We start from the raw sequence: 26,552 nt of genomic DNA, 5'->3' as shown, positions 1-26,552 counted from the left end.
CACCTGTCACTGCCCCCTCTGGGGCACCGGCAGCGGCGGACACTGGGTGACCTCCACTGCTGCCATGTCCCTCCCCCCCTCAGATTCTGGGGGAGCCCCCCCAGCCGGCGGGAAGGGCCAGGGTAGGAATAAGGGGAAGGGCCCCACCAAAAAGACCAGGCCGTCCATGGAAGGGGCTGCCCCCACTGCCGCGGCTCTGCCGCCGGCTGCGGCATCCCTCCCCACTGCTCCTTCCACCAGCTCTGCAGGTGTCCCTCCCCTGGCCCCCAGGGCGTACGCCCAGGTGGCGGCAGCCCCCCCCCGCCTGCTGCTACATCATCTCTCCCGCCCACCGCCTCCGCTACCAGCTATAGCCATGACCAGGAAGCACGGCGTCCGTTGCCTCCTGGTGCCCGCCTCGCCCCACGTGGAGATGTATGTGCGGGCGTTGGCGAGGGCGGTGGGGCCCACAGCCATTGTGGCGGCCTCCAAAATGTACGGGAAGGTGATCTTCTTCCTGGCATCGGCGGCCGCCGCCCAGGAGGCGGTGGAGAAGGGCCTGGCGGTGGGGGGCGTGTTCGTCCCCCTGGAGCCGCTGGATGACCTGGGCATCCGCCTGGTCCTAACTTCCGTCCCTCCCTTCCTTCCCAATGCCACCCTATTACCTGCCCTTTCGACCCTGGGGAAGCCCATCTCTGTCCTGAGCCCCCTCCCACTGGGCTGCAAGGACCCCGCCCTCCGTCACGTCCTCTCATTCCGCCGGCAAGTGCAGCTGCAACTGCCGCCACAGCGTAGGACGGAGAGGCGCTTGAGAGATCATTTTTGATCCCCTACCAGGGGGCCCATTACCGGGTGCACTATTCCACAGGGGAGGCCCGGTGCTACCTCTGCTGGGCGATGGGGCATGTCCGGAGGGACTGCCCCTTGGCCCGGCACGGAGAGGCATCCGGGATCCCCGAATCCCGGCAGGGCGCCGGCCCCATCATCGCCGGCGCCCCTGGCTGCCCAGCGCCCAAAGCCGCCCCTCCTCCTACTCAGTTCATCACTGCTCCCGCTCGGGCCCAAGGGGCACTCCCCGACGAGCGGGAGAGCCCCGCCTTTGCTGCCTGCAATCCGGCGGGGCCCCTAGAGGAGGGTGTGGCAGGGATACTGCCGAGCATGGGAGAGGGCCCGTCCCAGGGGGAATCTTCCCTCTCTCATTCCACCCCACCGCTGCCTCCCACGGTCCCTGAGCCATCGTCCTTGCCCCCCGACCCGACCCCTGTTAGCTGGCCCCCCGATGATGCCATGGAGGGCTGGGCCCTAGTCCAGGGGAAGCGGGGCAAGCGGAAGGCTTGAGCTCCACTCCTTTCCACCGATGCGGAAGCCCCCCGGAAGACCAGAAAAGGGGACGCTGATGCCGAGCCCTCTGCCTTGCCCGCAGGTGCCTGCCATCCCCTGGTGCCGGCTGGGGAAAACGTGGCAGCACGGGAGGGCAGTACTGTCCCTCCATTGGAGTCCCTTCCCTCCAAGGCCCCCGATGGAGCCCCACCTGCCCCGTTACCATCCGGAGCCCCCGTGAGTCCCAGGGCGAGCGTCACTTTGGGCACTGGCGGGGAGACCTCCGGGGTGGTGGAAGGAGAGCTCCCCTCCATTTAAGAGGAGATCGAGGCCCTGGGTCTGACCCCACTCACCCAGGGGGAGGACAACCCTCTGCCAGCGGGCCTCAATCTGAGCGACCTCACCCCGGCCCCGCCTTCTCCATGCTCCCTCCCCCTAACCGCTGCTTCTGCTCCCGCCTCCGAGGGTTCCCTGGGCTCCTCCATCTACCCGACCGCGGGTGGCACCCTGCTGTTGGCCACCAAGCCCACCAAGGCAACCGCCGGTGCTGTGCGGCTGGGACCCAAGCCCCACGGGTTGCCCTCGTGGGCGTGGGACGACCAACCTCCTTCCTGGGTGGGGACCCCACTGAAGATGCTGTGGCTACTACTCCAGCCGTGGTGCCAGAGCCCAGCATCACAGAGGGCCCCCTGCCCCGCCCCCAGCTCCCTGAGCCCGATCGAGAGGGGCCATTTCCCAACGGCTTGGCTCCTGGGGCCCAGGATCCTGCCTTTGCCCCTCTCCCTGACTCTGCACCCAACCCCTGCCTTGCTCCTACTCTGGATCCTTGCCCTGCCCCTGATGTCAACCCCGTCCCTGCCCCCTCCACCTCCCGTGTTATCATTGCCGCCCTGGGGCCGTCATCTCCTCATTCCTAGAGGATAGCCCCCAGGGAGTGGCTGCTGTATTTCCCAGTCCCGACTCACTAGGGGGCTGCTATCTTCCCTCCGTCGCCCCCAATCGAGCCAGGGTTTGAGGGGGGCTGCGTGGCGCCAGCCCATCGGGCGCCACGTTGGGGGTCTGCCCCTTGCCTGCCCATTTCGGTGGGCCACGGGGCTGTGTCAGTGGTCCCTCCAGAGGAAAGCCGGGGGCTAGTGACCCCAGCCCCCCATACCCTGCGAGAGAAGCTGCAGGAGTTCCTTGAGGACGTCCGGGGCTCCCGTAACAAGGTGCAGCTTGCCCTGCAGCGATGGGGGGACTTCCATCAAATCCTCTGGGCCACGAGGGCCCTCATGGGGGAGGGTAAAAGGACCGGGAAGCAGGCCACCGTGGCTTACCAGCGGGTCCGCCTCTTCCGTGACTCCCTACTCACCTATGGGGTAGGCCCATTGGGAACTGCGACCATCCCTGCCGGCGAGAATCCCCCCCAGCCTTCCTCATGGCACCTCTCACCATCACAACGTTAAACACCTGGGGCTGTAGGATGGGTCTCCACACGTGCCAGGTGCTCTCCTTCCTTCGGGAGGGGGGGTACTCTGTGGTTTTCCTGCAGGAGACCCATACAGATCCAGATGCTGAAGATAGCTGGCGGCTGGAATAGGGGGACAGGGTCTACTTTAGCCATCTCACAGTCTGTACAGCTGGAGTGGCGACCCTGTTCTCCCCCGACCTACGGCCCAAGGTGCTGGGGGTTGCCGAGGCTGTGCCAGGCCATCTGCTGCACCTCCGGATCCGTATGGAGGGGCCCGTGGTCAATCTTGTCAATGTCTATGCCCTGATATCGGGCCCAGAGTGGCTGCATTTCTTTCAGCAGGCGTCTGCCTTCCTCAGCACTTTAGATCCTTGTGAGTGCCTGGTCCTGGGTGGGGACTTTAATACTACCCTCGAGGAGTGGGAGCCCAGCCACCACGGACGTCCTCCGGGAGATAGTTGACCATCACTCCCTCGTGGACGTCTGGCGTGACCACCACCCGGACAATGTCTCGACATTCACTTTTGTCCGGGTGGACGTCGGTCGCGCCACTCCTGGTTGGACCACATCTATTTATCACATTTCCACCTTTCATGGGCCCACCCCTCCAGCATCCGGCCAGCTCCATTCTCCGATCATCTCTTAGCCACCATGACGGTCTCTGTCTGTGCAGAGAGGCTGGGGCCGGCCTATTGGCACTTTAACAACAGCTTGTTAGAGGATGTGGGCTTTGTGGCGTCCTTCCAGGAGTTCTGGCTGGCCTGGCGAGGGCAGCGGCGTGCCTTTCCCTTGGTGCGGTGGTGGTGGGACCTGGGGAAGGTGCGCGCCCAGCTCTTCTGCCATGACTACACTCGGGGTGCCAGCCGACGGAGGGATGCGGCGATAAGGCAGTTGGAACAGGAGGTCTTAGAGCTGGAGAGGTGTCTGGCCGCCAGCCCTGAGGATCCATCCCTCTGCGGGGCATGCCGGGAGAAGTGGGAGGAGCTCCGGGCCCTCGAGGACCATCTCCCCGGGGTGCCTTTGTTCGATCCGCATCCGCCTCCTTCGGGAGATGGATCGCGGCTCCCGCTTCTTCTACACCCTGGAGAAAACAAGGGGGGCCAAGAAGCACGTCACCTGTCTCCTCGCAGAGGATGGCACCCCACTCATGGATCCGGCGGAGATGTGCGGGAGAGCCAGGGCCTTCTACGCAGGCCTTTTCTCCCCAGATCCGACTGATCTTAACGCTTGCAGAGTGCTCTGGGACGAACTCCCGTTGGTCAGTGCAGGCGACCGAGACCGGCTAGAGCTGCCTCTCACTCTGGCCGAGTTCTCGGAAGCCCTCCGCCGCATGCCCACGAATAAATCTCCGGGCATGGACGGGTGACCATGTAGTTCTACCGCGTGTTCTGGGACGTCCTCAGCCCAGACCTAGTCACCGTCTAGGCAGAGTCTTTGCAGAGCGGGGTCCTCCCTCTTTCGTGCAGGTAAGCCATGCTTGCTTTATTGCCAAAGAAGGGAGACCTCCGCGATTTACGAAATTGGCGTCCCGTCTCGCTCCTCAGCACGGACTACAAGGTTATAGCAAAAGCCATCTCGCTGCAGCTAGGGTCCGTGCTGGCGGACGTGATCCACCCAGACCAGACCTACACCGTCCCGGGCCGCACCATCTTCGACAACTTGTATCTGGTTCGGGACCTCTTGGAACTCGGGTGTAGGGACGATCTGTCGTTCGCCCTCCTGTCCCTGGATCAGGAGAAGGCATTCGACAGGGTGGATCATGGGTATCTCCTGAGCACTCTGCGAGCATTTGGCTTCAGCCCCCAGTTTGTGGGTTTTCTCCAGGTGCTGTATGCCTCCGCAGAGTGTCTGGTCAGGCTCAACTGGACTCTGACCGAACTGGTCAGCTTCGGGTGAGGAGTATGGCAGGGGTATCCCCTCTAGGGCCAGCTGTACGCTCTGGCGATCGAGCCCTTCCTCTGTCTCCTCCGCAGGAGGTTGATGGGGTTGGCGCTGAGGGAGCCGGAGCTGCGGCTGGTCCTGTCGGAGTACGCCGATGATGTGCTCCCCGTGGTCCAGGACCTAGGTGACCTAGTGCGGGTGGAGGCTTGCCAGGCCGTTTACTCGGCAGCCTCCTCCGCCCGGGTCAATTGGGTCAAGAGCTGTGGCTTGGTGGAAGGGGACTGGCAACAGGCAAGCTCCCTCCCACCCGCGCTTCAAGCCATCCGGTGGAGCGCAGGTCCACTGCTCTATCTGGGCATTTACCTTTCTTTCACACATCCATCTCCGCTGGAGAACTGGCACGGTTTAGAGGGCAGGGTGGTAGAGCGGCTCCGGAGATGGACAGGACTACTCCGGTGTCTCTCCCTTCGAGGGAGGGCACTGGTGCTTAATCAACTTGTCCTGTCCATGGTCTGGTACTGGCTCAACACCCTGGTCGCGGCCCCGGATTTCCTGGCCAACCTCCGGACGTTGATTCTGGAGTTCTTCTGGTCAGGACTGCACTGGGTCTCTGCAGGGGTTCTCCATCTGCCCCTGGAGGAGGGAGGGCAGGGCCTGAAGTGTCTCTGCACTCAGGTCCATGTCTTCCACCTCCAGGCCCTGCAGAGGCTCCTTTATGGTGCAGGTAGTCCGGCGTGGAGCGTACTGGCGCATGCCTTCCTGCGCTGCTTCCCAGGGCTCTGATATGACCGGCAGCTCCTTTATCTCCATCCGAGAGGTCTTCCGCGAGACCTCTCTGGGCTGCCAGTCTTCTACCAGGACCTCCTCCAGACCTGGAAACTGTTCGCAGCGACCAGGTCTGTGGCGGCCTCCGTGGGGGAAGATCTCCTCACGGAGCCCCTGCTACACAACCCCCAGCTCCGTGTGCAGGTGGCGGAGTCCCGCTTGGTGCACCAGAGGTTGGTCCTGGCAGAAGTTACCAGAGTCTGAGACCTCCTGGACTACGACCGGGGAGACTGGCTGGATCCCCTGACACTCACTCAGCGCATGAGGCTCTCCAGACCTCGTACTCCCCTGTGCATACTTCAGGAGATGAGGGCCGCTTTGCTGCCCCCTGCTCGGGTTTACCTTGACTGGGTCTTAAGAGAGGGCACTCCCCGCCCACCCTCCACCCCAGGCCCTCCGGACCTTTTCATCGGGCTCCTGCCCCATGGACCCGACCGACCCCCCCACCCCTTCACCGTGAGCTGGCTACGCGAGCTGCAGCTGGTCCAGTTCCAGACCGCGCCAAGGAAACATCTATACACGCTCATGCTCCACACCTTTCATGTCCCCACCCTCGCGTCCCACCCTGACACAAAGTGGCGGGACCTCCTGCCACCTCTAGAGGGTGAGGAGCCCCAGTGGGCCAGCCTATATTCCACCTTAGTCCCGAGGCCCGCCGGGGATATCAGTTGGCGGCTTCTTCATGGGGCCGTGAGCACAGGCGTGTACTTGGCACGGTTCACCCCAATCCCAGACACCTGCCCCTTTTGCGGTGTGAGGGAAACCCTGGCGCACGTCTACCTGGAGTGCGCCAGGCTGCAGCCCCTATTCCGGCTCCTCACGAATATTTTGTTAAGATTTTGGTTGCACTTTTCCCCTCACCTCCTTATCTATGCACTCCCTGTCCATGGCGCCGCTAAGTCAAGGGACCTCCTGGTCAACCTCCTCCTGGCCCTGGCTAAAGTGGCCATCTATAAAACCAGGGTGAGGAGGTTGGCCGATGGAGTCTCCTGCGACTGTGGGGCCTATTTCCGATCCTCTGTCCATTCATGCCCCCGGGCAGAGTTCCTCTGGGCGGTGTCCACTGACTCCCTTGATGCCTTTGAGGAGCAGTGGGCACTGTCTGGGGTCCTCTGCTCGGTGTCCCCGTCCGGTTCCCTTCGTTTGACCCTTTGACCACACTCCTGTCCCTGTTGTTCATTAGTTGTCCCCCGCAATTATTTGGTTTTCCAGGTCCTGTGGACCCCCTCTTGGGCTGGGGGGGGATCCTTTAGCAGTGGGCGGGCGAAGCCCTTCCTGGATCCCAATAAGGCCTCCCATCCATTCATACTCTTTGCAACTTCTCATTAACTTTTCCAGCCCTCACCCACTCCTCCCAATCTAATTAATTCAATTCTGTCTCCTCCCTTCCTCCAATTTATCTCTATTCATTCTCCCAAGCAATTAATCAGTTCTGTGCCCACCCCTCCCCTTAATCAATTCCGTTCTGCCCCTGACCAATACATTTGTTCTGACTGCCAATGTCATTTCAATTATGTTCCCTTCCCATCAATTCTACCGCTCTCCCGCAGTGCATCTATTAGGCACATAGGAACTGCAATGCCACTCGCACCAGTGGCCCATCTAATTCCAGTAGCCTGTCTCTGACAATCCCCAGTATCAGATGTTAGAGAAAGATTCTTCCAAACCCCACCCAGTGGCTTGGATAGCTTATGCCTTGAAATAAGTAGGGTGTTGTCCCTTGGGACCACTCTCATTCTAGAGCTCACTATGACCTCTGAATCCTACCCCTCTGAGCAGAGCTCATCATTGACAGAAATCTTCCAGCAGGAGGGAAAAGATGTATCGCTCACTGCCTGAAGAGCTGCCAGCAAATCCTACGTACAACAAGCAGCCCCTGAATCGCTAGGGCTGGCCCCTCATCTCCTTTCCTTGTGGCTCCCTGAGCTGCTTCATCTGTTCAGTACACAAACATTGAGTTGATGAGGGGGAGGATGTAGCTGTCATATGGTTTCAATTTAGTTTTTATTCGACTTCCTGTAGTGCTGGGTCTTGGATCTCTGCCAAAACCACAGAGCTTAATTTCCCACCTTTGTATTTCTCTCCTCTCAGGATCTTCCCATCTGCTGAATTTCATCTGCATAGGTAAAGTCACGTTTGCCAGTTCTTTACTTCCAAAAACACTGCAGTGTTTGCTTCAGTTTCTCCAGACTTCGACTTTGATTTCAGGTGCTGTGAATATTGACTCATGATCCCCCTGGCCCCGTCAATATGATTCCAGAGTTGTCTCCATTCTCCACTCTTTGCAGTTTTGTAGCAGTGACTTTAAATCTGAATAGTTAAGGATCTGTTAATATTTCCACCATTAGCTCCTACGTTTATACTCAGTAAAGTCACTCACCAGCACTTGTTTTTTCTATAAAGGAGGACTGGTATAAAAAAAATCAGCAGCTGCTTTTATGTATTTTTATGTACTGCACCCAGGGAGAAAACACTGATGAGCTCCCGAAGGCAAATGCGTTCAATTGAATTCCTCAATCTATTTTTTCCATTTTTATTTTATATTCAATTTCAAAGTCCACAAGTAAAAGATAGCAGCTACAAAACCCTGTATCCTATTGACTGGGGTTTATACAGCAGCCTCAAAAATGTGTCCATGGAATAAAAGAAGGGAACAGTAGGCTGATTATCAGCAAATAGGTTCTGACGGTGAGCTCTATCAGTTTGCAGTATATTTTCTCAAGGGAAGTGGTAGAAACCCCATTGTTGATGTATTTAAAATTGGACTGGGGGAAACACTAGGATATCTGACCAACAGCTATAGGTCTAGATTGTGACTAACTTTGGTAATACTCCCTGCTAGTCCCCTGGGCAGCTACATTTGGGATCCCCAACACTGAGTCTGAGAAAGGAGGAGAGAGCAAGGGCTGTGCACCCTATATTCCCCACTGCTACAAAGTGGATGGGGAATAGGCAGAGACGGATGGGGCCTACTACCATGGTTCTACTACCCATCCCCCATCAGGACACCAGCCAGCCCAAGGGGGGAAGTTAGCAGCATTCCAGGATCCTTTTCAGGTTGTAAAAGAAAGTTACAATTTATTTCCCCCAAGAAGCACAGAAGAAACAGAGCGTTCCAGCCCCTTCCTGGGACTCCTCCAGGGGCTGTAAAGACACTGTCCTGCCCATAGGCAACCCTGAGGTCAATTTGAAGCAGGTCAGTTGTTGTGGAGACGGCAGTACGCCAAACTCTCTGAGCCTTGCAGTACTGGTATAAACTTGTGAAATTCCCCCCCGGGGCAATGACAGACCCAGCACTTCTTGGAGTTAACTCTACAGATGTACAGTAGGCAATGAACCTGAACAGCCAACACACAGACGAGATGCTCTAACGTGTAGGGTCAAGGGTTACTGCATGGTGCCTTTCAAAAGTCCCAGTTCCCTGGAGCCAATGGCTTATTGGGTTGACATGATTCAGGTGAGTCAGTTTCATAGCTCAAGGAGTGATATGGGCAGCATCATATCCAATTGCCTTTGATTGCTCTAACCTGATGGACCAGGGACCTAGTTTGCAGCTGGATGAACTGAAAGTGGTTTTTCAAAGTATGTATACACAGCAATGTAAGACCAGGGTTCAAACTCAGGCACCAGCCTAACTCCCCTTCCATCTATGCACAAATTGTGCTCACCTAGATCTTGGGCCTGGAGTCTCAGGACCCCATGAGGATGGAAGATCCCAGCCTGAGACAATCCAAACCTATGGTTCAAGTCCTATTGCTTTGCAGCGTAGATGCAGCCCCCACTGGACACGTACACCGGAGGCTGCCAAAAGTATGGCACAGGCTGATTTTCTTTGTCCTCTGCACAGAGGTTTCCTCCACCCTGCACCATGAACAAAGGGCTAGAACATCCACATTTTGGGAAGGTGTTTAGGAAGTGTGGCATACAGGTGTTTGGACTCAGGCCCACATAATGCAGTATGAATTCTAGAGCCCCAGAATTCAACAATTGCTAATCTGGGGTTTTAAACAAGCATAGATGCTGAAGCCCTAGGTTAATGAACCAAGTAGCTGTTAACTCAAGGTCTACTAACCCTGGGCTTATATTGCAGTGTAGACAAACTCAGCATTAGACAAACCCATGACCTTCAAAATTGTAGTGAGGGACCTTAACCATCCAGCCCCCCTTTAACTAGAAGCCTTAGCTGTATCTTATTTAAGGAATCAAAAACTTCTGTGCTTCAGAAGACCAATTAAAACCCTTCCTCTTGGAAGCCAGATAGGTCACATCCTGCTCACCTATTCCTCCATCACATCTTGGATTGGTTTTTGCATATCCCTATGGTTCAATCTCTCTCCCAGAATGTGATTTAGGAGGAAACCAGCAGGCCCTGAACACTGGTGGGGAGGTTTAGTGTTACCTGTGCCAAATGTCTTTCCTGTTCTTTAGTCACCATTTAGTTAGTACTGCATTGCAAGTACATAAAAGGTTGTTACAAGAAGGAAGGAGGAAAATTGTCCTTAACTTCAGAGGATAGGACAAGAAGCAATGGGGTTAAATTGCAGCAAGGGAGGTTTAGGTTGGACATTAGGAAAAACTTCCTAACTGTCAGAGTGGTTAAGCACTGGAATAAAATTGCCTAGGGAAGTGGTGGAATCTCCATCATTGGGGATTTTTAAGAGCAGGTTGGACAAACACCTGTCAGGGATGGTCTAGAGAATACTTAGTCCTGCCTTGAGTGCACAAGATTGGACTCGATGACCTCTCGAGATCCCTTCCAATTCTTTTATTCACATGAAGTTTTATACATCACTTTTAATCCTGCATGGTCTAGGTATGATTTATTTGACTTGCATTTTGCTTCTCTATTGTCCCATCGCTCACTCATTGCTCTTCAAGCACAGGCTTATCGACTGTACCTAAATACTGATTAGACACGGCAGGCACCAGAGTTAATTGTGCCCCGAGGCTATGGAATTCTGACAGCAGATCACCCAACTGAACCCAGGTTTCAGCGTTTCTCACTGCTGAAGCATTTCACTCGCCCTGGCTGGCTTTTCTGAACTTTTTATCTCCCTTTATAACAGGGTCTTATCCAGCTGTATAGATGGGTTGTTAATATGACGGGTGGATGTTTGCCTGCCTTCCCCACTGTTAATTAGTCAAAATGATTCTGAAAAAATAAGATTCCATTCCTCCCATCTACATTATCCATTTAAGGCCACATCTGTACTTAGAATTAACTTTGACTCATCCATCAATGGCAGCTATTTCATGCAATCTGGTCTATCCTGGTTTTAAGAAGAGCTAAGTGTAACCAGTGCAAATTAGGGCTTTCTTTGCCAACACTTGGGGTTGGATTAGTGCAGCTATGCTGTTGGATGGCCACCTCTAGCTCCCAAACACAGATAAGGTCTTAGAATCAAACCCAAATGGACATGTTTAATTAACTCTTTATTTTCATTATTTATCATGTATTTACATGTTTATCATGTGACTCTTCATTTCTGGGGTCTAGTCAGGATCAGTGCCAACATACCACACTTCTGAAGAGCAAACATAAGAACGGCCATACTGGTCAGACCAAAGGTCCATCTAGGTCCATCTAGCCCAGTATCTAGCCAGGTGCTTCGGAGGGAATGAACAGAACAGGTAATCATCAAGTGATCCATCCCCTGTCACCCATTCCCAGCTTCTGCCAAACAGAGGCAAACATTGACTTATGTGTTGGCCCAGACTGCATCCAATGGGTATGTTGCTATCTTTTTGGGTAAGAATACCTCCAATCATCTTCACTGCTGTGTAATCAGTCTTTTGAGCAGGCATAGGCCAACAGAGGGCAATGTGATCCATCTGCTAGGACACTAGATGTGTTGGTTTTTTCCTCTTGCTCAGAAGGGATATTGGCATCCAGGAGGGAAAGGTACTGGGAGGTGATTGGTGAACACAGGGTAACAGAGGCAGGTTAGCTGGGGACCCTGGAAGGAGGCCATTTTCAGACTGCTATTGGCGTCTCACAAGGTGCTAGAGCCTTAGGGCCTAGCAGTTGAAGTGCCTAGAGCATTTGCCTGAGTGGTGGTCACAGAACACACTACCAAGGACTATTTCAGGACACAATTTTGTATATCGCTGCACTCCAGGAACCTCACAGAGGTGCCTAGAGGGTGTGACGATGATACCTTCCAACTGCACACCCTTCAAATTGCACAGGCTGAGCATTGTGCTGTGAGATCAATATTCTCTGTGTATTTCTCAGGGAAGAAGTGTTAATGGCAGTGCCATGCCAAGGGTGTTCCGGGCCCAGGTCCCTCCTCCCCGGCCACAAAAAACCCGGACACTCACCACAAAGTACTTTTACAATGGGACCTTCCTAGTCTTCTCTGAAGCAGACTCATTAATTAGCTCATCTCAGGTTATCTGCCTTGTTTTCAAGTCCTCTGTAGAAATAGTTGCCAGATAAAAATGGCCATATTGGGTCAGATCAAAGGTCCATCTAGCCCAGTATCCTGTCTTCTGACAGTGGCCAGTGCCAGGTGCTCCAGAGGGAATGAACAGACCAGGTAATCATCAAGTGATCCATCCCCTGTCACCCATTCCCAGCTTCTGGCAAACACATACCATTTCTTGTCCCCTGGATGTTCTTAGGTAAGTCTTGATTAAATTTTAGCTTGCTGAAATGCCTCTAATTAACAGTCATGGTTACATGAAGACAACAAAAATATGTAGCTCTGTTTCCATGCTGGGGAAACTCGCATTTAAAGATCTTTTGTGAATGTGGCTAAAGAGATCAATGAGCACCTTCTTTCCAAGTCATCCTGAAAGATTCTCTTGGAAAAACTGGTGAAGAGCTCAATCTCATTCTGAAAACCCTCGGCGTTTAAATCCTCAGGGTAGCTACTTGTAGGGAAGGATGGGGTGGAATGGGGTAGAGCAGGAAGCAGTGGGGACAGGAGGGCAGAAGCAGCAGACTTGGAACAGGTCACATGGACTCAGAAATCATCCCATCCACGCTGTCACTGCACCCGCAGCCCCATAGAGACATGGCACAAACTGAGGGTTAATGAGCTCCATCTCTCCAAATCATTAGCCACTTGGGCAGTAATTGGTTCCATACTTAACCTTAGGGTTGTTCTGTGGGAATCAGTATTCCTAAATATTTTACATAAAAAGGATGGCCTTTTAAATTCCCAGTTTGAGAAAAGGCCTTGGTGGGCATATTTGTTAATGAATAAGATTTCTTATTTACCTCTGTGATGCTAGTAAACCAGATGTCAGCTCTTGCCAAGTCTCTAGGCATCAACTGAGCACTGAGAAACTCATACCTGAAAACCTAACCAGCTCACCAGTATGTTCATTTGGTTCAAAATAGGTATTAGTCTTATAAGAATGGATTTAGTGGTTAGACTCCATGAAATGCTTGTAAGTTGCTGCACGCATTCATCTCACTTGTAATGTCTGTATTCCATGCTATAAAGGAAATATGTAAGTTTTGCTTTATAACTTTGAAAATGTTTGTTCTTAAGTTTTGAACCCAGGCATGGGAATTGTCTCCCCTGCGCATTCAAGAGGACTATCAGGATTAAACTGGCGATTAAAGAACATCACGATACAAAGGATTGGTGAATGGCCTGATCACACCTTGGAAATGCCACTTGTAAGGGAGCTCATCTCTTGGACTGGAAGGCCAAATGTAAAAAATAAGACATGGGTCACAAGAAATTTTTAAATCTTTTTTCTGTTTAAACTCTCGCTGAGCCAGAAACACTAAACGAAGACAGAGATCACCAGGTGTTACCCCTCGATCCACCCTGAAAGGCACTGCATTGACAGATTACTACATCTCTCATCTTTAGGATCCATAGATGGTAACTCATTTGTGGGTACATGCTTGCTTGCTTTAACCTGTAAATAGCTCTCTTTTTCCTAATTAATAAACCTTTAGTTAGTTTATCACAGGACTGGTGTGAGAGCTGAGATACAAATTGATCTGAGGTATGTGATTGGTCCCTTGGGACTGGAAGTAACTTGAATATTTTGTGATCTTCCGTATACTATCACTAAATCTAGCTTGCCTGGGTGGCAAGAAAGCCTGGAGAGCCTAAAGGGACTATCTGTGACTCCATGGTAAGACTGGTGCAGTGATCCATGAGTTCACATTTGTTAGTGAGTTGGTGAAATCTAATTATTGAACATACCACCAGTTTGGGGTGTCTGTCCTGTTTTCTGATAGGCACTCATGGTTGTGAGCCACTCCAGACAGTGCAACAACCCCAATTAATTGTATATCCTGAGAGGAGTCCAAACTTATTAATAGTGGTTAGAAGGTTAGGAATGGTAACCTTGTTCTTAGAATCAAATACAAGAGCACCATCCGCGTGGCATATAATTTTGTGCTCGGTTTGTCCCACTCTGATACCATGAATATGTTGATTTGCTCAGATGGCAATGGCTAAAAGTTATAGAGCTAAAATCAATCAGAAGAGGAGAAAGGGGGGAAGCCCTGCCTTGTACCTCTCTAAACTGGAAATGGGGTGGAAATAATACTATCTGTAACTATCCTGGAAATCAGGGTAGAGTATAAAAGCTTAATCCAAACAATAAATTGTTTACCAAATCCAAATTTTGCCAACACAAAAAAGATAGTCCCAGACTACACAATCAAAGACCTTCTCAGCTTCTTAAGAAATGACAGCTAAGGGTTCTTTAGAATCTCTTGAAACAATAATATCAATCAGTTGATACAAATTATCTGAGCCATGTCTATTACGAAGGAAGCCTACTTAGCGTATGTGTATAATGTGTGAGAGAACTTTGTCCAGTCACAAAGCAAGAGCTTTAGTTAAAATCCTAGCATCACAATTGATTCAAGAAATTGGCTTGTAATTACTTCATAGTCCAAGGTCTTTCCCAGGTTTAGAAATAACTGAAATTACAGCTTATCTTAGAGCAGGAAGGAGAGTTTGCTCATTCTTTAACATATTCAACATCAGTGAACATATTTGATAATCTAGGTGTTAAAGTTTCAGAGAACTCTTTCTAAAACTCTTCGGGAACCTGTCTGCGCATAGAGTCTTTCTGACCTTCATTTCTTTTATAGCCTGAGTCAGTTCCGTGATTTCTAGAGGGGCATCTGAAAGTTCCTTAGAATCATACACTTTAAGGTCAGAAGGGACAATTATGATCATCTAGTCTGACCTCCTGCACAACGCAGGCCACAGAATCTCATCCACCAACTCCTGTAACAAACCCCTAACTTATGTCTGAGCTATTGAAGTCCTCAAATTGTGGCTTAAAGACTTCCTTCAGACTGTCAGAGATCTGGGGCAGAGACAATCCATTAAAAATGTTATCTAGGGCATCTTTACATCATTACCTCTTCTGCTAAATATAGTTTTTGAATAAAACTACCATTTTCTTTTAAACAGTGACTGTCTGTCTTTCTTTCCCCCAGTGAAGCTTTTCCAAAACTTGTTTTTGATGTGTACCAAGGTCCATTTCTTTCTTCTTTGACTGAGATTCTTTTCTGAAGGGAAAGTCAAATCAACATGTGACAAATGGATGGATTCTACAAATAGTCACCAGGGAAATGCTAATAAGTTCAGTCAACTGCATCTTTCAAGGAGCCTGAAAAATTGCTATGCCTTTGCCTCTCTTACCAAATGTTGCATCCTTTTTCAGGATCACAGATCGTTTATAGTGGGAGGCATCTAACCAGTTTCCAATAGAAAACTTTCAGGGATTTTCCCCAATAATTTACCACTTTCTTTCAAATGACCAGAAATGTTGGCTTCAGGATTATCTTTAATTGGAAATAAATTATGAAGAGTCAAATCCAAATCCAAAGTCTTGATTAAACAAAACCAATTGTGTCATTTGCTACAGGTGGGCATTTACTTTGCATTTTTAAAGCTTCTGCAGAATTTGTGGAGTGTTTACCTGAATTTCTTATCACTGTTACTCAACGTGCCCTTTGTTTTAACAAACAACTGCTGTACATTTTCTCAGTATGTTTCTCTACAATTCAAAGAACTTCTGCGTTTTTATTATCAAAGAGTTGAGACCTACTAGTTCAAAAAAAATCTCCAGCAAATACTTTGACAGAGGTCAGGCAAATAGAAGTGGGACCTATATGATTGGAAGCTGAATTCTGATGCTGTAGAGCAGTCTAATGAGTGCATATAGTTAGAATATGCTAGAGGGAATGGTTCCATGATCTAAGCATCTGATTTGAATAACTCTTTTGACCTTCAATACTCTATTACAAGCATGTACTAGCCAATCTTCATAACAGCCCTGTGCAGTAGAGGACTATTATTGTTTCCATTGGACAAGTAAGGAAACTGAGGTAGAGAGGGGTAGTGACAGTGGATACCACAGTTAAAGCCAGGACTACAACTCAGGAGCTTATTCTTAATAATTCATGCTCACACCACACTAGACCATATGATCTCTGAAACTTTCAGTTCCTAGGAATATCCTGGCAGGGTTGCAACAGCCTTTCATCCTTCTGGGGCAGATACATTCAATTCCATGTAATTTCCTGTGTGGAGGTCTTTCAGATAAGCAGCTTAAAAACAAATCCTTGTATGGCCAAGAAAGATGACACTTTTCATAAATATAAAGGTTTGTCCTGCTGTCCTTGGCCAAATTTCCCATTACCCAAAGTTATGAACTGCATGCTGTGCCAGATGTCTTCTTAGCTACTACTGACCTCCACACTTCAGTGCTGCTGAATATTTATGGCCTATAGGAACATGGGAATTGCCAGACTGGCTCAGATCCAAGGTCAGTATAGTCCAGTGTCCTGTCTCTGACAGTGGCCACCACCAGATGCTTCAAAGGCAGGTTTAAGAACCATGTCACAGGCAGATGTGGGAAGATCTTCCTGCCCACATTAGGTCTTATACTGATTTCTAATAGTTAGAGATTGGTTTACACCCTGAAGCATCAGGTTTAATATCCCTTCCAAAATTTTGTCAGCATTCACTATTGTAAGAATAGTTTTGATACCCATATCAGTGTCCAGTGCCTTTTTCAATCTTGTTAAGTTCTCGTGCTCAGTGATTTTCTCTGGCAGAGAGTCTAATTACAGGTGAAAGAATGTCCTTATCAGTTTTGAATACCACCTTTTAATTTAATGGAATGTCCTTGTGTTATGAGGCAGGGAGAATAGAAGCTCCTGATCTTCCTTCTCTACAGCATTAATTGTTTTATGTACTTTTATCATGTCCCCTCTTAATTTGTCTCCTTTCTAAGGTAAACAATCCCAATCTTTTCAATCTCTATTCATCTGAACGTTTTTCCAGGGCTTTCTTTGATCATTCTTGTTGCTTTTCTCTTAATCCCGTCCAGTTCAGCAATAGCTGTTTTGAGATCAGGTGACCAGTACTGCACACAATATTCCAGATGAGGTCACATTATTGATTTATATAAAGGCATTGTAATATTTTTGGTATTATTCTGTGTCATTCCTTATGCACCCTAACATCTTGTTCCTAGGCTCTTTTTTGACTGCATCTTTGATCCAAGACAATACTTTGCCTTTCAAGCACTGATTACTTAGCTTTTTTAATAGCTACTTGTGCATGACCATGTTGAAAGCCTTTTGGAAGTCTTAATATTTTATGTCAACTGGTTCTCCTTTATCCACTACTTTACTAACATCTTCAAAGAATTCTAAGAGATTAGTGAGACATGACTTTCCTTTGCTGAATCCATGTTGGTTAGACCCTGTCAGACCATGATCTGCCAGATGTTTTGTTATTCTGTTTTTAATTATTGATTCAATCAATTTGCCAGGTATAAATGTAAGGCCTACAGATATATAATTGCCCACACCACTCTCACAGCCTTTTTAAAATATGGATTCAACATTTGCGACCTTCCAACCTGCTGGAATAGTGGCTGCTTTTAATGGGAGTACGAATTCTAACAGCAGCTCAGCTACTTCATACTTGAGCTCCTTCAGACTTCTTGGACATACATCATCCAGTTCTACAGCTCTGCACCTATTCTTCTCACATTAGTCTCTGAAAGTACCTCACCTTAATTACCGGAAAAGAGCAGGTCCAGGGCAGAAATACCCCAAAAATCCTTGGTAGTGAAAAACTATTCAAATAAATCATTTAGCTTCTATGTCCTTATCTTGTTTAATTGCTCCCTTTCACCCTTAGTGATCCAGCAGACCCACCAATTCTTTGGCAGGCTTCCTGCTTCTCATATACTTAAAGAATCTCTTGTTGTTTGTTTTTATACTTTTAGCTATTTGCTCTTCAAATTCCATTTTGGCTCTTGTACTTTCCATCTTACTTTATGCCAGCTGCAATTTATGCTCCTGTTTATTGGCTTCACTAGGGTCAGATTTCCAAATTTTAAAGGATTTGTGTTTGGCTTAAATACTGTAGCTTCTCAAACTGTGATATATAAAGCACTTTGGAATCATATGAACATAAGAACGGCCATACTGGGTCAGACCAATGGTCCAGCTAGCCCAGTATCCGGTCTTCCAAAGATGCTGATTAAAGATGCTGTATAAGATGAAAGTGCTCTAATAAAATAAACTGCATATTTTTCAGTGTGTAGATGAGTGGCTGCCTCACAGAGCCCCTGTGGCTTCAGGCCAGTCCCTAATGCTGCCCCTAGCCTCAGTTTCCCTTTTTGGATCCCCAAATAAACTCCCCATATGGTTTTTCCAATCCAATCACAACAGCCCTCCTTAGGGTCTGCTTTATGAACTTAAAGTCCAAAACTAAGCACAAAAGTCTTCCTACCAGCCTTCAGCTGGGTTCAGCCCAAGGTCACCCGGTCTGGATAGAGTCCTTCCTGCCTTAACAGGCTACTCCCAGCCCATCCTAGCTGAAGCATTTATCCTCATCTCAGCATTTTCCCAGCAGTAGCCTCATCAATCTCTGTAGTGTGACTACAACCTCCTGAGCTTCCACCATGCTGCGGCCACCTTCCGCTCTTTATAGGAAATTGCCTGAGTCCCCTCATGTGGGGCTTATTCTGTAATCAGGGATGGTTTGGCCCCTAGCTCTCCAGCCCAACAGCAAGCCGCCCTGTTACACAGTGTTACAATAAATTACTCCAAAGTCTTGCCTTTCCCAGACTATTTGCTGGTGCAGTACCTGGTGCCTTCTTGATGACAATGGGAATCACTAAGGAGCACAGATCTGGTTTTCCTTCTTCTAGTTATACACTTCTAATAACTAGCACAGCATATTGGATCCCTGGCAAGCATCACATTCATCACTGTGCAACACATGAGCTGCACTTCCATGATGTAGATAATTAGCTGTTGATGTGTTCAGATTTCACATCGGCAGGTTTATTAGCAAAATGAAAGCCACATAAGTCTTCATTTCTCAGTGTTTTTTTTTAAATAAGAGACCTTTGGCCCATCCAGATTTTCTTTGTAACTTATTTTCCACTGCTACATGCAAGCAATTATTGTCTGATGTCTGGAAAGTTCAAATATATACCATCTGTTATAGAGCCCCATTAGTTATCACTACACACATCTATCACAACTTCATCAGTGTTGTGATAGCCAAGGTAAATAGAACGTGAAATCTGAGAGGCAAAGCACAATGTATTTGTTAGCTTTGTTTCTCTTTCAAGGTTTCTCCCTCAATTAGCAATTACTCCAAATCAGGGCCTTTTGTGCTTTTCCTTTGCTTATAAATCCTAACATTTGGAAGGACCCTACTCCAAATGTTTATTCTTCATCCAGCTATGGCCATTTTCCGTGTTTTCAAGCTAAAAAGCATGTGGTACATTCCTCAGCAGAAAGATTGGCCAATACTTTCCTTTAAAATAAGTGCTTTGCAGCTGGATATTTTTAGAGAGGGGTTCTTACTGCTTTCTAGCTGTTCCAGAAATCCGGAGAGAAGACTGTACTATGCTTCACTATGACCAGGTGCTGTCTTCTGAGGGTACGCCTGATATCTGTGGCATAACCTTGCTCTAATTGAAGACTGGGGAAAAGTTGACATTAACTTCAGTTGGGCAAGAAACTCCCATTGGTATCAAGAGGGCCAGGATTTCACCTGGAGAGATTTGCCATCAGCTTCAGTGGAGCAAGATCAAGTTCATGACCAGCCTGGAGACCTCAGGTATGATTCTGATTTCAGTTACACCAATGCACCCACCCAGTGTGGTGGAAGGCTCAAGTGGAGACTGGAAAAACCAGGACACAGCACTACCCAGGCTCAGTTAAAAGGAGACTTAAAGCTGAGTACAATCAACTGTTTATGGCACTGGAACCTACATTTCTCATAACAGGCTCACATTCAGATGTACTTCCCGTGAGAAATGTTCTGGGTTGGAGAAACTCACTGAGTGCTGGGATAGAAGTTCTGCAGAAAGGGACATTTGCAGGGAGATACGCATGGTGATCTCCTCTGTTCAGAGAGCCATGTCCATGCCATATCCATGCCAACCAATTGCTTCCCATATCTCTGGGAATCAAGGAAAAGGAAATAATATCCTGGTTCTGTGCTCCAGTCTCAAGCAAACATCCATTTCCTGGTCTTGGGAATCAAGCTCCTATGCTGAACCTGGTTAACTTGGCTGGCTTGATGGAGGTAAACCAACTGGCTGCTGGAGCTCTCAGATGCTGGCAATCTTCCCTGGTACATCTGCGAATGCACATTCATCCTAAAAATGGACCTGGGGATTATAATCTGAAACTTGAACTGGCAGATCCTAGGGTTGCGTTGGCAGAGGTCCTCTTTCCCCCCTACCACTGTCTCAGGTATCTCTGGAAGAAAATCTCAATCCCTCTAAGCAGGAGAAGTAGGCAGATAGCTCTTTGGCCATTTTTTTTTTTAAATTGAGGAAGCAAAACATACAGTAAATTAAACCTGATTTGAATTGACCTTGAACTGTACAAGTGTAACCCACACGCCTCTTTAGCTCATACAGTAGAGGCTCATGCACTAAACTCCAAAGGTCCCAGGTTTGATCCCGCCTGGCAGCTGTTGGCATTACACAAGGAAAGAGGCATTGTCAGTAGCCCTTACTGAAAAATTGAATACAATGCTCCCTTTTCATTCTCATGTTTTTATTACATTGGAATTAAAATATAGGAGAGTCCTCTTGTAGTTTCATTTTAATTTACACAACTTTCCATAAATGTTAACTAAACACTATGGGACAGATTCTGGTTTTATTTAATCTGGTGTAAATCCAAAGTGAGTCCATCCACTCTAATGGAGTTCTTCTAATGGAGATCAGAATCTGACCTTCTAGCTTAGTGTCTAAACTGCCTGCAAACAGTGAATTCAACCCCCATAAGAGCTGTAGCTCACGAACGCTTATGCTCAAATAAATTTGTTAGTCTCTAAGGTGCCACAAGTACTCCTTTTCTTTTTGCCGATACAGACTAACACAGCTGCTAGTCTGAAACCTATAGTGGTATTGGAATTTTTTCATAGCTTTCATTGCTTCAGTGCAAAATAGATAACTGTTTTCAACACTTGTTTATTTTTGCAATCTAAAAATAGTCTGCATTTAATGAAAAATTTTAATCTCTTTTTGGAAGCAAAACAATGTTAAGATTTGGTACGTGCTAAGGAATGTTAATGTTTATACGTCATACCTTTTTATATCCACATTTCTGTTATTAATTTTACAACTGTTCTCAGCATCTTTCCATAGCATTCAGGGATGGTGAACTGGAAACTCTCTGCTGGTTAAAATAATACTGTTTATAGCCCTTGGACATTAGTCAAAGGATGCGTAGCCTCATGATTAACATGGGAGGTACATATTTCAAAGGTAGGGAGTTCCCAATCTGTTGAGCTTGTACTTTCACTGACATTACTGTTTTCCATCTCTACGATTATTGATTATATTTTTCCATTTTGTATAGTGGGAAAAAAGACAAACTGACTTAAAACAAAACATTTCATGTATAAAATAGCCAAGTTCTCATAATTAAAAAGAACAATTCAGCCAGATTTGATTTCTACTATACCCACTGCAGTAAAAAAAACCCCCTCTTTCGGGTCCTGTTTTTGCCTTTTCCACAGCACCTCTAGAGACTTCAGAATGAACAGGCTTTATGATGTGGGACAGAGCAGGCAAAGGCTAGGAGGCAGTAGAGCTGGGGGATGGCCACTCTCTTCATTTTCATCACCCCTAAATCCCTGGCACTTTTCCAGCATGACAATCTGCTGTTCCTCTCTGAGCTGAGGAGCCCGCTCTGAAGTGGGAGTTCTAGGCCAGAAGGAGATAGCCTGGGAGCATAGCTCCTGCATGCGCCATGATAGCAGGGAGCTGGAAGCCAGTGTAGAGGCACACGGTCTATGTAGATGCTCCTGGCCTCAGTAAATCCCCCAAATCCACTAGTTTGGGCTGCATAAACACCCTATATCTTTTGCTGGGAGCAGACAAGCCAATGCATCTATCCATCTCAGAGGAAGGGAGGATAAGGCCAGGGTTGGGCTGGCCCACAAGGATAGTAGGAAAGTGCACCACTCCTGGATGTTCCTTGGCCTCTAACTGTACAAATCTATTTTTTAAGTTCTATCCTTCATAACTGAAAGGTTGGTCTCTTTGACATTAGCAAAGAGCCAGGTCTGTGACTGTACTGTCCACCATACAGAGGCCCCCCAATAGCTAACCCTCAGCATTCAAAAGCCAGTGGCCCCACTCAGGATTGGCAAGAGGGGTGAAGATTCTCCCAGGGAAGTCGCCTCACCCTCTAATGATAATGGGGAGAGAAGAATCAATGTAATTTTTTGGGAAAGACTTGAAAAAGAGTGACCGACAGGCAAAGGAAACAGGTGCATTTTTCATGGCCCAGAAAAAGAGAGGTAGGGAAAGGAATGGGATGGAGGAAGAAGGAACAATTAGAGGGACAGCAGATGTTACAAGACACTAAGATACAGCAAGCTAGAGAAATTAAGGAAAGAAAAATGGAATGAAGGCAGAAAGAAGCACTTATATGTGAGATAAATTTAATTAGAAAAATTATTAACATGAATTTCCATGCAATATCATAATACCCAGTTAAAGGGAGAGGAGCAAGATAAATTGGGCATCTAATTAGGGCACCACCTAAAGATGGGTGACATGGACAATGGCAAAGAATGAGAGAATTACTTTCTAACACTCAACAAGGAACTGTTTTAAATTAAGGAAAAAAGAGTATTATCCTTAGAGCTCCTTTCTCTGCCTCTCTTTTTGCTTCCCTATAGAGCTGCTACCTATAGCCTTCTCCAGACATGCTCCTGCTTGCCTTCCTGAAACAGATTTATTCAGCATAAACTATCTTTAAAAAGAATTACTGTTTAACCAGAAATCATTGACCTGGAAGAACCTCCAGCTTCACCCCTCATCCAGATCTGACTTTGAGGAGGGTTTTGTCCATTTGATTCACTGGGATTATCAAATCCCATAGGTGTACATTCCTGCTCAATAAGTTTAATGCTTATCAAATGCATGAGCTGTGAAAGGTATTTTGTTTAGGTCTTCACTTATTATTAATGTTACAAGAGGCTTGTGGTCTGTCACTAACCTGAAATTAGCAAACCCCTGAAATTATCTTGTGAACCTCTTGCATGCCTATACACTCACCAGTCGCTCTTTGTTTGGACTTACCCGATCTTAGCATCTGAAAGCCATTTGGAACAGTACTCTGTAGGCATCTAGTCACCCCCTGTAACTAGAGTAGCACCTTACTGAGATAACTGCTAACATCTGCTGAAAGGACTCTACAATGCCAGTACTGGGGATGTGGTCAATAGTCATTAGAGCCTCCTTAACATGCTCCTGTGCTTCATCCCAGATCTACACAGAGTCTGTTTTAAACAATCCATAAAGACCACAGTCTGTTGAGGTCAGCCTAAGAAAGAACCAAAAATTTGCTCATATCAAGGAAACCCATCAGATCTGTTATATTTTTAGGTTCCATTTCACTTATAGCTTCGGATCAAGATTTTCAGCAGACACCAATGACAATTTTCTGGGTGCTCACCATCATGCCTTCAAAGAGCCAGATCTTTTAAAAAGTGCTAATCACCCACTCTCTTAATATCTGAAAGTGGACACCCAAAAACTGGAGGTACCCCAAATCACTAGCCACTATTGAAAATCTGGGCCTTTACTTTTTCTAGATCTGCTCTTACCCACTGTTTAATCACTCTGATGCCTTCAGATTTGTTGTCAGGTTTGTCACCATACATTTTTCTCCAGCAGTCTCAATTACCTTCAAAGCTTGTTTTAACCTTACATTGTTTTCTTCTTCAAGATTTTTCATAAAGCAAAAATGTCATCTGTATAAACTTCTGCTCCATACTGGCCATACAGATTCTCACTCATTGTCATGGGGACTGACAACAGTGCTACTAAAATAAAAAGTTTCTCCATCATAATTGGTCATGATCCTTGTTAGAGAGCTTATTCCTTCACTCTCCCACTTCCCTGGTCCTTCTCACATGAACAGAGAGCAACAATACCTGAAGTCCGAAGGTGCAAACAATTCAATGTTTATTGGGGTGAACTTCCAGCAAGCTTAAATACAAGTTCCTTTTCCTTATTTCCGAATCCCAACTTACTTCCTGTTTGCCCCTAATTTATATAGTAATATTCTTAGCTATACCTTAACCAATCATTCTACTAAAATTTAACTAACCAATCCTAACATATTGTAACATGATTATGTAACCAATTATATCCCACCACCTTAATTAGTTTACACCCAGCAAAATTAATTATACAGCAGACAGGAACAATCACAGAACCAGACAGAGATTATACAGACAAACAATAGCAAAGTGGGAACTATAATGGCAAGACCATACAGAAGTGAGGATTTCACATCCCAGCATCAACAAGTGAGTTCTTGCCAGACAGGATGCTATCAAACCAAGTTTTCTTTTACATTTTCTAGGCACTTCCCTTTCTCTGGAGCTGATAGGCACTATCAGGACAGGATTGTATTCCTAACAGCCCAATAGCAACTTCTTTCCATGTGACTACTTTGGAATGTGAGGATGTGACCTGTCGCTTCCCAGCTTATGGCTGCCTCTGTCGCTTAGCCAAAGGCCTTAGCCTAAGAACAGGGCCCCAGACTGTCACAATAAGAGAAGGACATTACATTGGCAGACAGTGATTTTGATTCTTTTATACCTCTAACTAGCCAAGTGATAAGAATACACCTAAATTCTTAAAGTACAGGCCTTTACAGACAGGCCTGAATATCTATATCCTAACAATCCTCTATGGTTACATTTTTCTCCCTCTTTTTTGGGAGGAGAGAGAGTTTACATTTCAAATAATTTCAGAACTCTACTTCATGTTGTTCATCATTTCTTGCTTTTTCTTCATACAAATTTCAACCAAATTATAAATGGCTTTCCATCTCTGTTAGCCTAATTTTTCCATAGTTTTGCCCCAATTATTGGAAACTATCATTTTAAGAGTAGGGAGTTGATCCTGCTTGCAGGTTGGGGGCTCTGGAGCAAAGCGTGTGGCCAGAGTCATTCTTGGAAAGAGCCAGCTTAAAGGTGGGTTGAGTTGTGCCTTAACAAACAGGGCTGCTCCCTTTCCCCCGCCTTTGTGTATTACTGTTCTGAATTATCAGAAATAACGTAATGTTACTCTGCAACCTTCCAGCAAGAGTATTTATGTCTTTATCTACATTCTCTGTCTGTATGCTGGAAAAATAACATCCAGTACACACATAGCTTGTCTCTTAGAGGTTCCTCTTGTTTTCCTGGAGGTCTTTGTTACCCTCACTTGATGCTGGTTAGAGCCCACAACAATCAACTTGAATATAAACCAGCCCTCCTGTCTTGGTTCAGAGTCTCTGTGTCTGAGTTTATAACCCCTATGGCAGTGATCCATTTAGCCCTTACTGTGCCTTATTTAATTTGACTATTAAATAGCAGCCCCTTTCTAACAGTTTTAAGAACTATTGCATCTTGTGTGGCTGAACAGGTTGGCTTTTCTTTTCCTAACTGGGCTTTTTATAGTTACACATGAAATGTTTTGGCTCAGGTAGGTATTTGTGGACATCTCGCAGTAAGTGGTAAGTTGTTGACACTAAGTATCAAGACAATTACTTTTTCCTATGAAACACTGTCATGTCTGCTGTAGAGCAGATATATTTTTATGTTTATACTGCTGAAATTGGACGTCAGTGTAACAAAGCAGACTATATTAATTTCCCAGATATTTTAAATCAGTGGAACACTCTCTTAGGTACCACAGCCAGTATGGGTACCTCATGCTTTTATTACAAACACTCAGAGCCCCCCTTCCCTAACTTAAGACCTGTTCCTGTTCCCACTGAAGTCAATGGGAATTTTGCCCATCAACTCTCATGAGAACAGGATCAAGTCCATCATGACAGGTCTCTGCAGAAGGTGCTGGTGCAACATGATTGCCCAGCTCTCATTGCTTTGCGCTTGCCCTGACCTGACAGAGTTGGGCTGTTCCAAACTCCAGTCCATTATTGCTGATTAGAGCACTTGAAGGCTGCAAACACAACCAGGGTGCACTATTAAATGGATACAATTGCCCAAGAAGGAAGCTCACTTTTCCATCTATTGGGAAATACAAATAGAAGTATTATTAATTCGTATTCCAGTAGTGCCCAGAGCTCCATTTAGATGGATGAGGCCCCACTGTGCTAGGTGATGTACAAAGAGCTAATGAGAGCCAGTCCCTGTCAAGAACTTACAACCTGAATTTAGACAAGACACTACAAGTTGGTATAATCAACAGATGGAGCTGGGGGAGAAGGAGGACAAGGGAAATTAGGCCCAAGGGATGGGGTGATTTTGTTGGGAAATTAATAGGGGTGAAAGTAATTTAGAGGATTTACTGGTATGCTGGAGTCCGGAGCAGGGGGCGTGGCCTTGACCAGAAGAGGAGTGGCATTAAATCCCTGGGCCCTTTAAATCTTGATTTAAAGGGCCCAGGCTCCAGTTGCGGTAGTGGCGGCTGGGAGCCCAGGGCCCTTTAAATCACCCCCAAGCTACCAGCTGCAGAGGCGGCTGGGAGCCCCGGGGCTCGGGAGTGATTTAAAGGCCCAGGGCTCCAGCTGCTGCTACCACAGCGGAGCCCCAGGCCCTTTAAATCCACTCCGGAGCCCCGCTGCCACTAC

General features: G+C 47.4%; 1 protein-coding gene across 1 annotated transcript in view; it reads left to right on the top strand.

Moving 5' to 3' along the window:
• Positions 1-13,327, top strand: part of LHFPL6 (LHFPL tetraspan subfamily member 6) — a 249,540-nt gene extending 236,213 nt beyond the window's left edge. The window contains exon 5 of the transcript XR_012158734.1: positions 12,958-13,327. The gene's annotated coding sequence lies outside the window, so the exon portion shown is untranslated. The remainder of the gene's footprint in view (positions 1-12,957) is intronic.
• The last annotated feature ends 13,225 nt before the right edge of the window (positions 13,328-26,552 follow it).

This window comes from Lepidochelys kempii, chromosome 1 (assembly GCF_965140265.1).
Source record: "Lepidochelys kempii isolate rLepKem1 chromosome 1, rLepKem1.hap2, whole genome shotgun sequence".
Taxonomy (NCBI): domain Eukaryota; kingdom Metazoa; phylum Chordata; order Testudines; family Cheloniidae; genus Lepidochelys; species Lepidochelys kempii.
The sequence above is the reverse complement of the archived record's forward strand: the minus strand, read 5'-3'. Positions and strand labels throughout refer to the sequence as shown.